Raw genomic sequence first — 12,556 nt, 5'->3', positions numbered from 1 at the left:
TGCAATGTGCATCTCAACAGAAAAAGGTATAGTTTGAGTGAGCAGAATTAAACAGTCATTAAATCTGGTTGAATTAATTTCCTCTTGAATGTCTTCTCTTGATGAACTATGTACATTCAGCGTAGGCACATGTTACAAAGTCATTCATGATTATATCCTTCCTTCCCTTGATCCATATTGTCATAAATCTCCACTCACTCCTAAACTCAAACCTTCTCCGCCTAAGTTTCGAAGGTCTCTTCTGAATTTATGGCAACAACTGCATAGGTCAGAACACAGCTGGTATAAAAATAAAACATCCATCATTCTTTCTATTAATATTGATTTGAATAAAATCTATACAATACCATAAAAAAATGCCGAAGCAGAACACTGTCAGGATTTCACTTCTTCTAATGCTTCCTCACCTAGTTCTTTCTTCAACTATCACCAGGTTGCTCTCAGCTTCACCTGTTAACCCTTCTCTTTTTTCTTCTTCAGTTTGATGATTTTGTTTGAATTGTATTTTATTACAAAAATTGCGGATATTCATTCTTCCTTCTTTTTGACTGGAAAGTCTACACTGTCTCCTACTCTTTCTACTATTAATTGTCCCTTTTCTTCTTTTCTGCCTATTAGTGATTTTATTATTATTTCTGTTATTTCATGGCCCAATTCTACAGCTGCTCCCTCTGATCCTCGACCTTCTTCTCTTGTCACATTAGTACGGATTAAAGAGCACATGACTGTGCTGAGGGATATAGTCCACAATCACCTAACTAAAGCCCAGGGAAACCAGAAGGCCCACTATGACAAAAGAGCTGTCACTCGATATTTTCCTGTTGGACAGAAGGTCCTAGAACTACTGCCTACCTCTGAACATAAAATGCTGTCTCGCTGGCATGGGCCTTATGAGGTATTAGAACAGACTGGCCCCTGCAACTATCCCATCTCCCAACCCGTTATAAGACTTAAGACTCAGGCACACCACGTTAACCTCTTGAAGGAGTGGAAAGAGGACCCATTGGAAAGCTCCTCTGTGGTAATGGCCAGTCTCTTGTCAGAAGAGACGGACAGATCCAGTTAAGTGCCAGCAGACCCTCCCCCATCCAAACAACAAGACATTCAAGATCTTTTAGATCAATTGACCAATGTCTCTAGTTGTGAATCTGGGAGAGTGAAGGGGATTTGCCATCATATATGTACTCCCCCCGGGAAAGTCATTAGTCTCAAGCCATATCAGATCCCCAAAGTCTGAAAAGAAATAGTCCTCCAAGAGGTGGAGAAAATGCTGAACGCAGACATTATCGAACCATCACAAAGTCTGTGGTCCCTGCCAATAATCCTAGTGCTTCTACCCTATTCTCTCATAGTCCGTGCCCTCTCAGACACGGCGGGGGTACTGGGATTATCTATAATTCCTCCTGGATTTTCTTCTCCATCTTTTTCTGCACTTCCAGCCTTTAATTCTTTTGAATATAATTGTTCTTCATTCTCGGCCCCCTTACTGGTCTCGCTTCTTGTTGTGTATCATCCCTGGACCCAGCCGGTGAATTTCTGGACCATCTTGATTTCCTTCTATCATTTCTTCTTGCTTCTTCCTCACCTTTTTTCCATTTGGGTGACTTTAATCTCCCTCCCTCCCTCCTTCACATCCTTCCTGCTCTCGGTTCATTGCACCCACTGACTCCTATTATCTTCAGCTGTTTGCCATCACCGCCCTCCCATCAATCTGGCTCTTCTCTTGACTTAATAATTTTCTAATTTCCTCACTTCATTCAACCGAGCCTGCGTCTTCTTGTCCCTTCTATCCCTCTGATCACTTTTTACTTTCCTTTTCTCTCTCACCCTCTTACTCTTTCTACTACTCCCCCTTCTTCACCTACTTTTACTAGTCGTAATCTTCGTTCCTTTCACTCTATATATTTTCTCTCTTCTCTACACTCTTTATTTCCATCTATTGCTACTTTTTCTTCTTTGTCTCCTGATATGGCTGCTAGTACCCTCCATTCTACTTTGCTTCGAGTACTTGATTCTGGCTCTCCTCTTTGTTCTTTTAATCCTGCTCGTAAAATTCCTTAGTCTTGCCTTACTTCTAATCTCATCTCCTTCTGTGTCCGTCTGCGTAAAGCTGTGCGGCACTGGATAAAATATAGATCACCGCCTGATCTTGCTGCACTTTCATATTTACACTCTTCTTTTGAATCTGCCCTACTTACAACAAAGAAATCATACCTTTCGGATCTTACTGTGTCTCTTACCACTCTCGTCATGTTTTCCACAACCATGCTGTCTCCTAAATCTTCGGACCAGTCCCTCCTTTCATCTATCTTTTTTCCTCTGACTTTGTTAGTTACTTCACATCTTAAGTTTCTAATCTTCATTCTGCTCTTGCTTCTCCCACTCCTCCTCCTTCCTCTTCTTCCAATTTACCTTCTGATACTTCTGTCCTTCTTACCCGTGCTCATCCAACAGTGTCTCCTTCTGGTCCTCTTCACTATTCTCTTATTCTGCATGTCAACCCCCAGATTCTGCCTTGTAATAATAATAATAATAATTTGGCACTTATATAGCGCTACGAACCCTCAGGTATCTGGGCGCTGCTTATTATTACCCACGGTGTGTGGTGCTCATTTGTCGACCTCGGAAGGATGAAAGGCTGAGTTTGGCCCCACCGGGATTCGAACCTGCGTTAGCAGGCTCTGCACGGATGTCAAAGCGAGCGCTCTACTCGCTGTGCCACTTGACCAAACTTGTGGTTACTTCACTCATCAATTCTCCTCTTTCTAGCATATGTTTCCCTGCTACCTTTTTAAGCAGGCTCTTATTCTCCAGATTCTATAAACAAACAACTCTTGACCCTTAAACTCCTGCTAATTTATGCCCAATTTCACTTCTTCCCTTTCTGTCTAAAATGCATGAGCAAGCTGCATAAATCTTTATTCTCTTCTACCACCTCCTCAATCTGGATTCTGTCCTTCTCATTCTACCAAGACTGTTCTTTTGCATGTCTCCAACTCTCTCCTCTCTGCTTGTCATTCTAAGCTCTTCTCTATACTTATTCTTCTCGATCTATCTGCAGCATTCAAAGCTGTTGATCACACTCTTCTCATTTTCTCCCTTTCGTCTTTGGGTATTACTGAGGCTGTACTTGAATGGTTCTGCTCCCATCTTTTCCAGTGGTCCTGTTCTGTAATTTGGGCTGGACACACCTCTTCCTCACTTACTCTTCTCTATGTTGTCACTCAAGATTCTGTACTTGGTCCTCTTATTTTCTTTCTTTACACTGCCCCACTCTCAGCTCTTATTTCTTCACTTAATATTTCCTTTAATCTGTACGCAGATGATACACACATCTTTCTCTATTTCTTCCTTTGACTCTGTTCTGCACTCGAACATGAAATTACCTATGGGTACGATCCTTAGAGGGAAGGCGCTAAGACACCTTGGTGTGCGAAAGATGGGAGGCTGTGGATTCCAATAGACCCAAAGGCCACCCGTAATGGCCTATAAAAAGTGAAAGAGAAAGAAAAGAGGGTGCTGGGTCTTAAGGTATTCACACACTACCCTATTGGTTTACAGGCTGTACTGACCACACTTATTTATTTTACATTTATAAAGCGCTCACACAGCTCGCAGGCATCAAGGCGCTGTTACAGGAATTGTTTGTTTTTCTTAGTTGCGTAATTGTGGTTTTTTTTTGTCTTAGTTACGTATTTATAACGCGCTTAAACACCCAGAGGTTTCTAAGCGCGGACCTGGGGATCGAACCTGTTGTTGCTTCGTGTCGTCTTGCTTCCAAGACGCGCACGCTGACGCTGAGCCATCCTCCACTAATGGAACAATTAAAACACTTCCAAAAGATTTTGTTCTACTGCTATCTATTCTCATAACAAATTTGGACTGTTTATCTAAATGAATAAGTATAACAACATGTGTGCTATAAACCAAACACCCTCTTTTCTTTCTCTATTCTGCACTCCACTGTATCAACTTGCCTTTCTGCTGTCCAAAACAGGATGTCTTCTCATTTTCTACACCTCAGTCATTTTAAGACTGTGGTTCTGTTTTTTCTGGCTTCAACTATTCCATCTACTGTTCCTCCTCTGTCTATTTTATCCTCCTTTCTCTCTGCCCTTTTCCTCTTCTGCATGCAATTTGGGGGTTATCTTTGACCCCTCACTATCCTTTAAACTGTATATCTCTTCTATTGCACGTTCCTGTTGCTATACCCTTTTTAACATCTGTTGTGCTCGTCCTATCTCTCATGCTACTAAACTTCTTCTGTTCTGCCTGGTCTTTTCCTGTATCGACTACTGCTCTTCTCTTTTTCTTGGCTTTCCTGCCTCACCAATCTGTTAAAAATTCTTTGTCTTCTCTTATCTTTACCTTTTCGATCATCTATCACATCTTCTTTAATGTCTATTTCACTGCTTCCCTTTGAATCAAGCACGTCTTCTCTACCATTTTCTTTCTATTGTTTTTAAATGTACTCAGGGCTGGCTCCTCCTTATCTCTATTCACTAGTATTGTTCTATTCTGCCTCACAGACTCGACAATCATTGAATCTGCTTCTTTTCACTGTCCACAAAACCCCTCACCTGTGCTTCTTCCAGTTTCCAATCTTTTGCTTGCTTAGCGCCCCTAAACACTGGCATTCTCTCCCCCTCTCTATTCGCCCTTCATCTCTTTGTATTTTTCAATCTAACCTGAAAGCTTATCTTCTCTCCATTCTTTCTACTTATTGATTTCTGTTTCTCTCCACCCTCCTTCTGTTTTAGTGGTTTTTTGTATTATCATGTATATTGTACCATTTTCTAATATTTTGTAATCGTGCTTTCGGTGAAAAGCGCTTTAAAAACTCAATAAATGAAATGAAAAATGAAATGAAATAGTGGCAAAACCCAATCAATTATGGAGGTTTTGCATAGACTTTATAGAACTCAATGCCTTGTCACAGTTCGACAATTACCCAATTCCTCAATTGACAATCACATTGCTTGAATGGGCCCCTGTGTACCTCTCCACGATTGATCTTACCAAGGGCTATTGGCAGGTCCCATTAAACCCCGAGGACAAGGAAAAAATAGCATTCTCCACCCCTAGAGGACTATTTCACTTTAAAGTACTTCCATTTGGGCTCCACGGTGCTGTCGCCAATTTCCAGAGGTTAATGGACCATATTTTGCAACCTTTTTTCAGTTTTTGCGGCACTTATCTGGATGATATTGTTATTCATAGTAAAACCCGGGAAGAACATATGTACCATCACTAGAGTCCGAATACAAGCTGGTCTAACTGCTAATCCCAAGAAATGCCACTTAGCCCAGTATGCAGTAAAATACTGGTTCAACCACAGTTACAAAAAGTCAGAGTAGTTCAAGAAACACCAATCCCCAAAACTAAAAGGGATCTAAGAGCCTTCCTAGGACTTACTGGTTACTACAGGAAAGAGCAGGGACTACCTTAGGGAGACCTACTTAACAAGCACTGGGACGAGGAGGTGGTGCAGAACAAAGAAGAGTAATGGTGAGAACTTGAATGAACAGTCTAGTCTTCTATGCCTGATTGCGATATAAATGAAAGAAGGGCTTACCATTTTGTCAAGCCGGCTGGCAAGCCAGCCCCTGAGCAACAGCAGGCGTGGAAGTGTGAGGCGTGGGAGCAGGGATGCGGCAGTGACCGAGAGGCCAGGCAGAGGTAAAGGCTCAGTGAGAAGGTGGACCGCAGGGTGTCCAAGCCATGAACGGACAGCCAACTCCAGTCACCAGAAGAGCCACTGCCGTGCACAGGAATCCCTAAAGGTAAGGGGAGCAACAGGTGGACCGCTTGGGACGTAGGGATAATAGCAGGCCTAAGCCACACATCGCAAGGGTCGTAAGGCCAATTAAAAGGCCAAGAAGGGTCTGGGACCCAACAAGAAGTCATGGAAGTTACACACACATAGCCAGAGAGGGGGCAAACAGGGGTTGGGGTTGGGACCCCAAAGAGAGAATTGGGAAGACTGGAGGGAATCTACCTCTGGCTGGTCGTCGAGTAAAGCAACTGACCACCCGGGAAGGGTCGAAGACCCAGGAACAAGAGAACACCACAAGTCCTCTTCCTCATGCCAGTACTTGGGAGAAAAGGAATCAAAGTATTCAAATACAAAGAAGAAGAGAAATACAGGTCTGGGTCCAGCACCTACAAAAGAAGAGCTTTACAAGTCATCTTCTTTATGGCATTACCTGGAGGGAGAGTGAACAAGGTCTGCCAAATCAAAGCCAAATCAAAGCAACAGAGAAATACGGTCTGGGACCCGCACCCACAAGAGAAGAGGAATACCAATCATCTTCCTGGTGGCAGTATTTGGCAGGGGAGTGAACCAAGTCTGCCTAAGTCTGGAGATGGGGAAGCCTGGGTCTGGGACCCTCAAAGTGAAAGTGTGAAACTGGCGAACTGTGAAAACAAAGTGAAAGCGAGGCCATGGGGAGGGGGTCATCCCGCCTGGTGTTGGTGAACTGTGAAAGCACCGTTAAAGAGAAGCCAGGAGAAGGGAGTCATTCCCCCTGGTGATGTTTAATTGTGAAAACAAGTGAAAAGAGGCCAGGGGAAGGGATCTGGATGGTAGTACCGGCACCATTCATAAATGGTGCCGGTGCTACCGTCCTCCCCAGTCCAATGGTACTTGAATGGAAATGAGGAGTAATTTGTTCCGGCAATGAGGAATTACCGGGATCGCCGGGGCTGTAATGCCCCGGTAAGTCCCTATTGCCGGGCGCCACCTAAATAATTACTCCACAGCAGCTGTGCTGTTTCTACCGGCACGGCTACCGCCAGAGCCATAATGAAGCCCATGGTGTCATTTTACTGCAAAGTTTGCAAGTCATCCAGAAATTGTAGGACCAGTATGTTCATTCACATAGATGCACATTTTTAAACATATACTTTTCGCCTTTGTGATCCCTTCTCCAGTTTCTGTGAATGGGAATTACTTTAACATTTGTTTATAGGATTTTATAACCCACCTGCACTCAGCAACCGGCTTCCTGTGCCACTCCACAATACCGGCACCAAAATCGTACCGAATATGTGTGCCACTTTAATGCACATTATAAAGAGGATGAGTGCCTCGAAAATACCTGTGTTATATGGCAGGTAACAAATGTGGCGGTTGCTAGGTTGGTTTCCCACCCATACTAGCAACCGCCACATATATTCCGAAAGTGGCGCATTCGTTCAGACTTCGGAAAAAATGTGCCACCTTCAGAATAGGGCTTAAGTACCGAAAAGGTTAACGCTTTCTCCAACCTTTTCGGTACTTAACACCCACATCAGAATTGGGCCCCAAGTGTTTTAGTTGAGGCAGGGAATCCCTTCATAGAGATGGGGAATAGCTTTCCTCTTTATTTTCTTGAACAATAAAGGTTTATAGCAACCATCATGCCACCTGTGTGTCAGTCCCCTCCTTCTGCACCCTTACATAATACATGCAGGTCTCGGAGGATAGCTCAGGAGCAACGCGCTTGCCTTGGAAGCAAGATGACGCGGTGCAACACATTCCTTCACCGGGTCCACGCTTAGAAACCTCTGGATACTAAGCACGTTATAAACAACCAATTATGAAAAAGAATTATAATTATAATCAACTTCAAGCATAGGAAAGGCTGATTCGTCCTTGCTGGGATTTGATTTTGCTATCTTGCATACAAACACACTGAGCTATCTTCTGAGCCATCACAGCACTCACATTTATCAACATGCATTTGAACTTTGGCTATTGCACATGATCAATATGATCCCCTCAGAAAGGCGAGACTGCTGCAGGAGTTGTGTAATAGTGAATGCACCAACTATGTATAACACAGTGAACACAAAGCATTGAAGGATGAATTAATCAGAGAAGAAGGTACTTTTCAACAACATACAGGCAATAGATGCAGCCTCACCAGCATGCCATAACGAACTTCTTTAGATCAGGCAACCTTGTGGGGCCCACTTCAAGGTGAGGGTGTGGGGTAAGTGCCTCTTTTGCCCTCCCGTGAAGACGTCTCTTTGTGAGTCATGTAGCCTGAAGAGGAAGGCTTGGGAGTCTTTAGAGGATATCATTGGGTGCATATGGGTACACCAGACCCCTGGCTTGTGGCACTGAAGTCCAAATTAAGGAAGTGATACGGTCGGTCACTGGCTGTTGATGGAGCTCTGGTCTGAAGGTTCTGGATAGACATATGCCAAATTAAAGGGGCACTTCAGGAACTGGGATGGCTCCACCAAAGGTCTATTGAACTTCAATTCGGACAGGACTTTTTTTGTGGCCCTGGTCTTTTTCCCATTTTTGATTCTCCTGGCCAGCCACGAGTAACGTTTCTGACATTGCAGACTTCACTTTTGGAAGCTGTCACAGGGGATTCCGCCATTTGTGACCCTCACCTGAGGGGTGCAAGTGAGCCTAAAACTTTGTAGCCATCACACAAATAAGACAGCTACTTTGTGTGCAGTGAGAGGGCAAGGCCCGCAAAGTGTGTTAAGGTCACAAAGAGTCGAGGAGTGGGGGCAGACCTGCACCACAAGCTGAGATGTGGAAAACATCCATATAGGTCCTTGAGGACCCTCCAAACCATGCTCAGGGGAGATTCCTGTAACCTTCTCTATAGGTCCTGAGGCACCCTCACAATGAGGCTCAGGAGAGGTTTATGAGACATGTAAAAGTAGACTAGGTCCCTTGGCCATGAGACTAAAAGAGGACCACTGAAACAGCCCCACGGGTCAAGACCCTGGAATGGGCCCAGAGCTACCCTCAGCCAAATGTCAGGGGCCTATGTAGAAGAAAATCTGAGAGAATTACAGGAACCCCTCCAAGAGTGATACATCACCATGCTGGGAAGCTGAAGATACATGCAACTTACCTGAACCAGTCTCTGGAAGTTGACAAACTCATGAGGTGGGGGTTTCTGGAAAATGTGTTCTTAGTGTCAAAGCCTGGAACATATACCACGTAAGAAAGAAGTATGACAGAACAGTCAGGTCAAAAATAGTGTGGCCCGAGGCACTGTATACTCAGCAAATGGGTGTCCGGGAAAGAAAAGAGCTTGAGGCACGATGTGCACCTACGAAACCCCTTCCTCTCTGGCATAAGTGGGTAAGGACCTCACCAAAAAGAAATCGCTTTATGGTAACACAGGGAATGGTGTGGTGGCTGTCTGATGCTCCTGCCCCATCTGTGCAGAGAAAAGGATTGGCGAAAGCTTCCAGAAGCATGCACAAGGGAGGTTCCACGACAGGGCTGGTAGCACATGCACACTGGCGTGTGCATGTAGGCTGTCCGGAGGACTATGGAGGAATGGAGACAGGACATAAGAGTACTACACGATCTACCAACTCAGGAGTTTGTATGGATACCTGCAATTAATTTCATTCAACTGTTAATTTAGGATTCTAAAGCTTACATGCTAAATAATCAGCATTAGAAAATTACTTAAGCTTATTTGGACAAAGGAAAAAACGCATTTCATAAGGATGTGCTTTCCTTCAAAGCAAAGATGAGCACCCCATTTGCTTCAATGAACATTACCGTCAATCTTTAAAAAAAAGTATGACGTTGAATTAAAAAAATATATATATTCATTCACTCCCAAGATGGCGGCCGGCAGGAGAGGACGCACGTGAGATCTCTCCCAGCCGGGCCGATACATAAAGCACATCAAAGAGCATTCAGTAGCCAAACAAATAGAGAGAAGCGATCCTCATGTACCTCAGGGAAGGGACATACTCATGCTGATGTCGGGCCACTGGCGGAGGCCCCGAAGTACAGACCAGCCGAGGCGGACCAGCCAAGACGTTGTGCATTGAGCAACGCTGTGGGCCTCACAGAGCGCGGTGCCGCCATCCGGACCAGAGCGGGCGATGAGCGGCCGCCACGCAGGGGACAGAGAGGCGGCAGTTAGAGGGGAGGCCCCTCCAGCAGACCGAGACAGCGGGCCAAAACGGTGCGGTAACATGCACCGGCGGAGCGGCCCCTCCCCCTAGTCGGCGAGAACCAGAAGGCGTCTTCCCCTGGTGAGCGGGCTGCAGCGGAGCCACAGAACGGTGCCTCCCGGCGGGCTCGCGTGGAGTTCTCGAGCAGCTGGAGAGCGCTCGGCTCCGTTCCGGGGGCTGAGCTGAAGAGGGCCCCCCCCCCACAACAACAGGCGAGCAGCAGAAGCAAGGTCAGTGACGGGCGGAGCGGCGAAATGAAGGCGAATCCCCCAGCCACTGGTGGAGAGAGTTAGAACAGTAAGGAACGCGCCCATTGAAGGTATCTCAGCGTGCTCATCAGCTCCAAAGTGTGCCCCTTTGGCCCCCCAGGGTACACGAAGGGCAGACAACCCACTAGCCATCCTGGGTAGTGGGGGCCTGGAGGGGAGGAGAGATTAACAGACGAGTACACCAACAGGGGCCCCATTGAGACCATCGGAGCTCCCTGGCGGGGAAGGGCTGCAGTGAGGACGGCTCCCCATTCTATGCACCAGCGATAAGAACACCATTAGAACTCATGAGTGCAAGTAAGGTGGTGTGCCCCTCCTCCATCACCGGAACGCTAAGCTCCACAGGCAGCGGAAAGAAGGTAGAGGACGTGGCAGGATGGCCAAGGGAGCTTCGGCACTTAAGGCAGCGAATAGATAGCCAGACCGGCAGAATCCCACATGACACTAGCAACTCATGAGTGGCGCACCGTGGAGCAATCAGAGAACCCTATAAACAGACTCTGGGGGCTGGGGGCGGCGAACACACACCCACCTTGACCAAAATAAGATATCTGTTGAAGCATCAATGTCCAAGTCGAGAGCGAGGTCATCATGTCTGATCCAATCCCCCCCCCCAAAGGAAACAACACAAAAGCCTGAAGCAACTGTGGGGCACCGAGGAAGCGGGCACCACAAGTAGAGAAGAAGAAGATCTGCAAGAAGATAGCAGGCAAGAGATGGGGACGACACCATGACTAAGAAGGATATGCAATCCTGTTTCAAAGAGCTCCAAGACCAGTTTCTAATGTCCATACAAGAACAATTCCACACGCTACGGTAGGATATGAAGCAATCGCTGCATGAGGTGAAGGTCGATCTGGCGAAAGTTGAAGAAAGAACGGATGCACTGGAAAGGACAGTCCTGCGGTTGGAAGAGGAAGCCAAGAAATCAGAGGAGACTCTGGAAGCTGCTGGCCAGGGCGACGACTAGCCTCGAACTTCAATGTGAGGATCTTGAAAATAGATCTCGACGGTCGAACATACAAATAAAGAATTTACCAGAATCCACTGAGGACAAGGACCTGCGGGCAACAGTCACGCAGCTCTTCACAGATGTTTTGGGCGTAGATGCCAAACCCCAAATAAGAATAGACCGAATCCACATGGTGGGCCCAAAACGCTTACCAGAAGCGAGGACGAGACCCAGGGATGTCTTGGTGGCTATGTCGGATTATACCCAAAAGGAGCAAATACTGAGAAGTGCAAGACTCAATGCTAGAACAGCAGTCAATGGACATGAAGTCCAATTATATCAAGACCTGGCTCAAGTGACGCTGTTGAAAAGGAGGCAAATGGGTTCAGTGGTTCAACATCTTATCGCCAAGCAAGTTAAATATATATGGACCTTCCTGTTTGGACTATTGTTTACATGGGAGGTCGTCCAACGAAGAATTACGACCTGTGAGAAGGTGGGACAGCTTCTGGGCATATTGCAGGAATGTGGGGAGGAGCCACGAAGAACGAAGGTGAAATTAACAGGGCCAAAGACTCAGAATGACGGGAGGACCGTTGAAAGGAAAAATAGGGGAAGGAAGAAACAATAAGTATAGCTGCACTGCGGCAATTCGGGGGTGCAGCAAAGGCCCGGAGTCGCGGGAAGAAACAATAATCTGAAGGACATGAGGAAGGATGAAGAGGTAGAGGGCAACCGGATAGCAACCACAGAGCAGAGGCCCGGGCGGGGCAGAAGTTAACTCATGGAGAGAGTTAGAGTGGGGTTTAGGAATCCCCACACTCATTACCTGAGCTATGAAGGGGGCATGGAGCAAGGGGCGATACGCCCAATGCGATTATTTGCCAGGTTCCCATTCAGGTGGGAAGGGAGGGAGGGTGAGGGGAGATACTAGGGGGGACAGAAGGGGAGATGACCCAGAGGGTAGCATGTTGTTGAAAAGGCAGTCCGAATTCCTGTGGGCAGGAGCTAAAACAAAGGACTGTAAATGGATGGATCCAAAGTAAGAGGGATCAAGATCCCGACGCAGAATGTCAGGGGGATGAACACCCCAATCAAGCAAAAAAAGCTGGAGAGACAAGCATGGAGGGAAGGCGCAAAGATTCTATTATACCAAGACACCCACATTTGGAAAAAAGACAAAGCCAAGATTAGGATCAGAGACGCGTCACAGATTTACCAAGCGAACTCGGGAGAAAAAAGAGCCGGGGTCCTTATAGCTCTGCAGGACTGTCTAGCGGCAAAATCCCACAATGCCCTAGCGGACAAAGAAAGGCGATACCTGTTTCTGAACGTCCAAATAGAGGGCATAAAATTAATGCTGGCGTCTGTTTACGTGCCAAATACAGGCCAAGACAGCTTC

General features: G+C 46.2%; 1 protein-coding gene across 1 annotated transcript in view; it reads right to left on the bottom strand.

Annotated features, from left to right (window-relative positions):
• CCDC170 (coiled-coil domain containing 170) overlaps positions 1-12,556 on the bottom strand; it is a 466,382-nt gene that overhangs the window by 86,514 nt on the left and 367,312 nt on the right. The window lies entirely within an intron of this gene.

The sequence above is a fragment of the Ambystoma mexicanum genome, chromosome 4p (assembly GCF_040938575.1).
Source record: "Ambystoma mexicanum isolate Mex_15411 chromosome 4p, UKY_AmexF1_1, whole genome shotgun sequence".
NCBI classification, from domain to species: domain Eukaryota; kingdom Metazoa; phylum Chordata; class Amphibia; order Caudata; family Ambystomatidae; genus Ambystoma; species Ambystoma mexicanum.
This window is presented reverse-complemented; position numbering and strand designations above follow the sequence as displayed.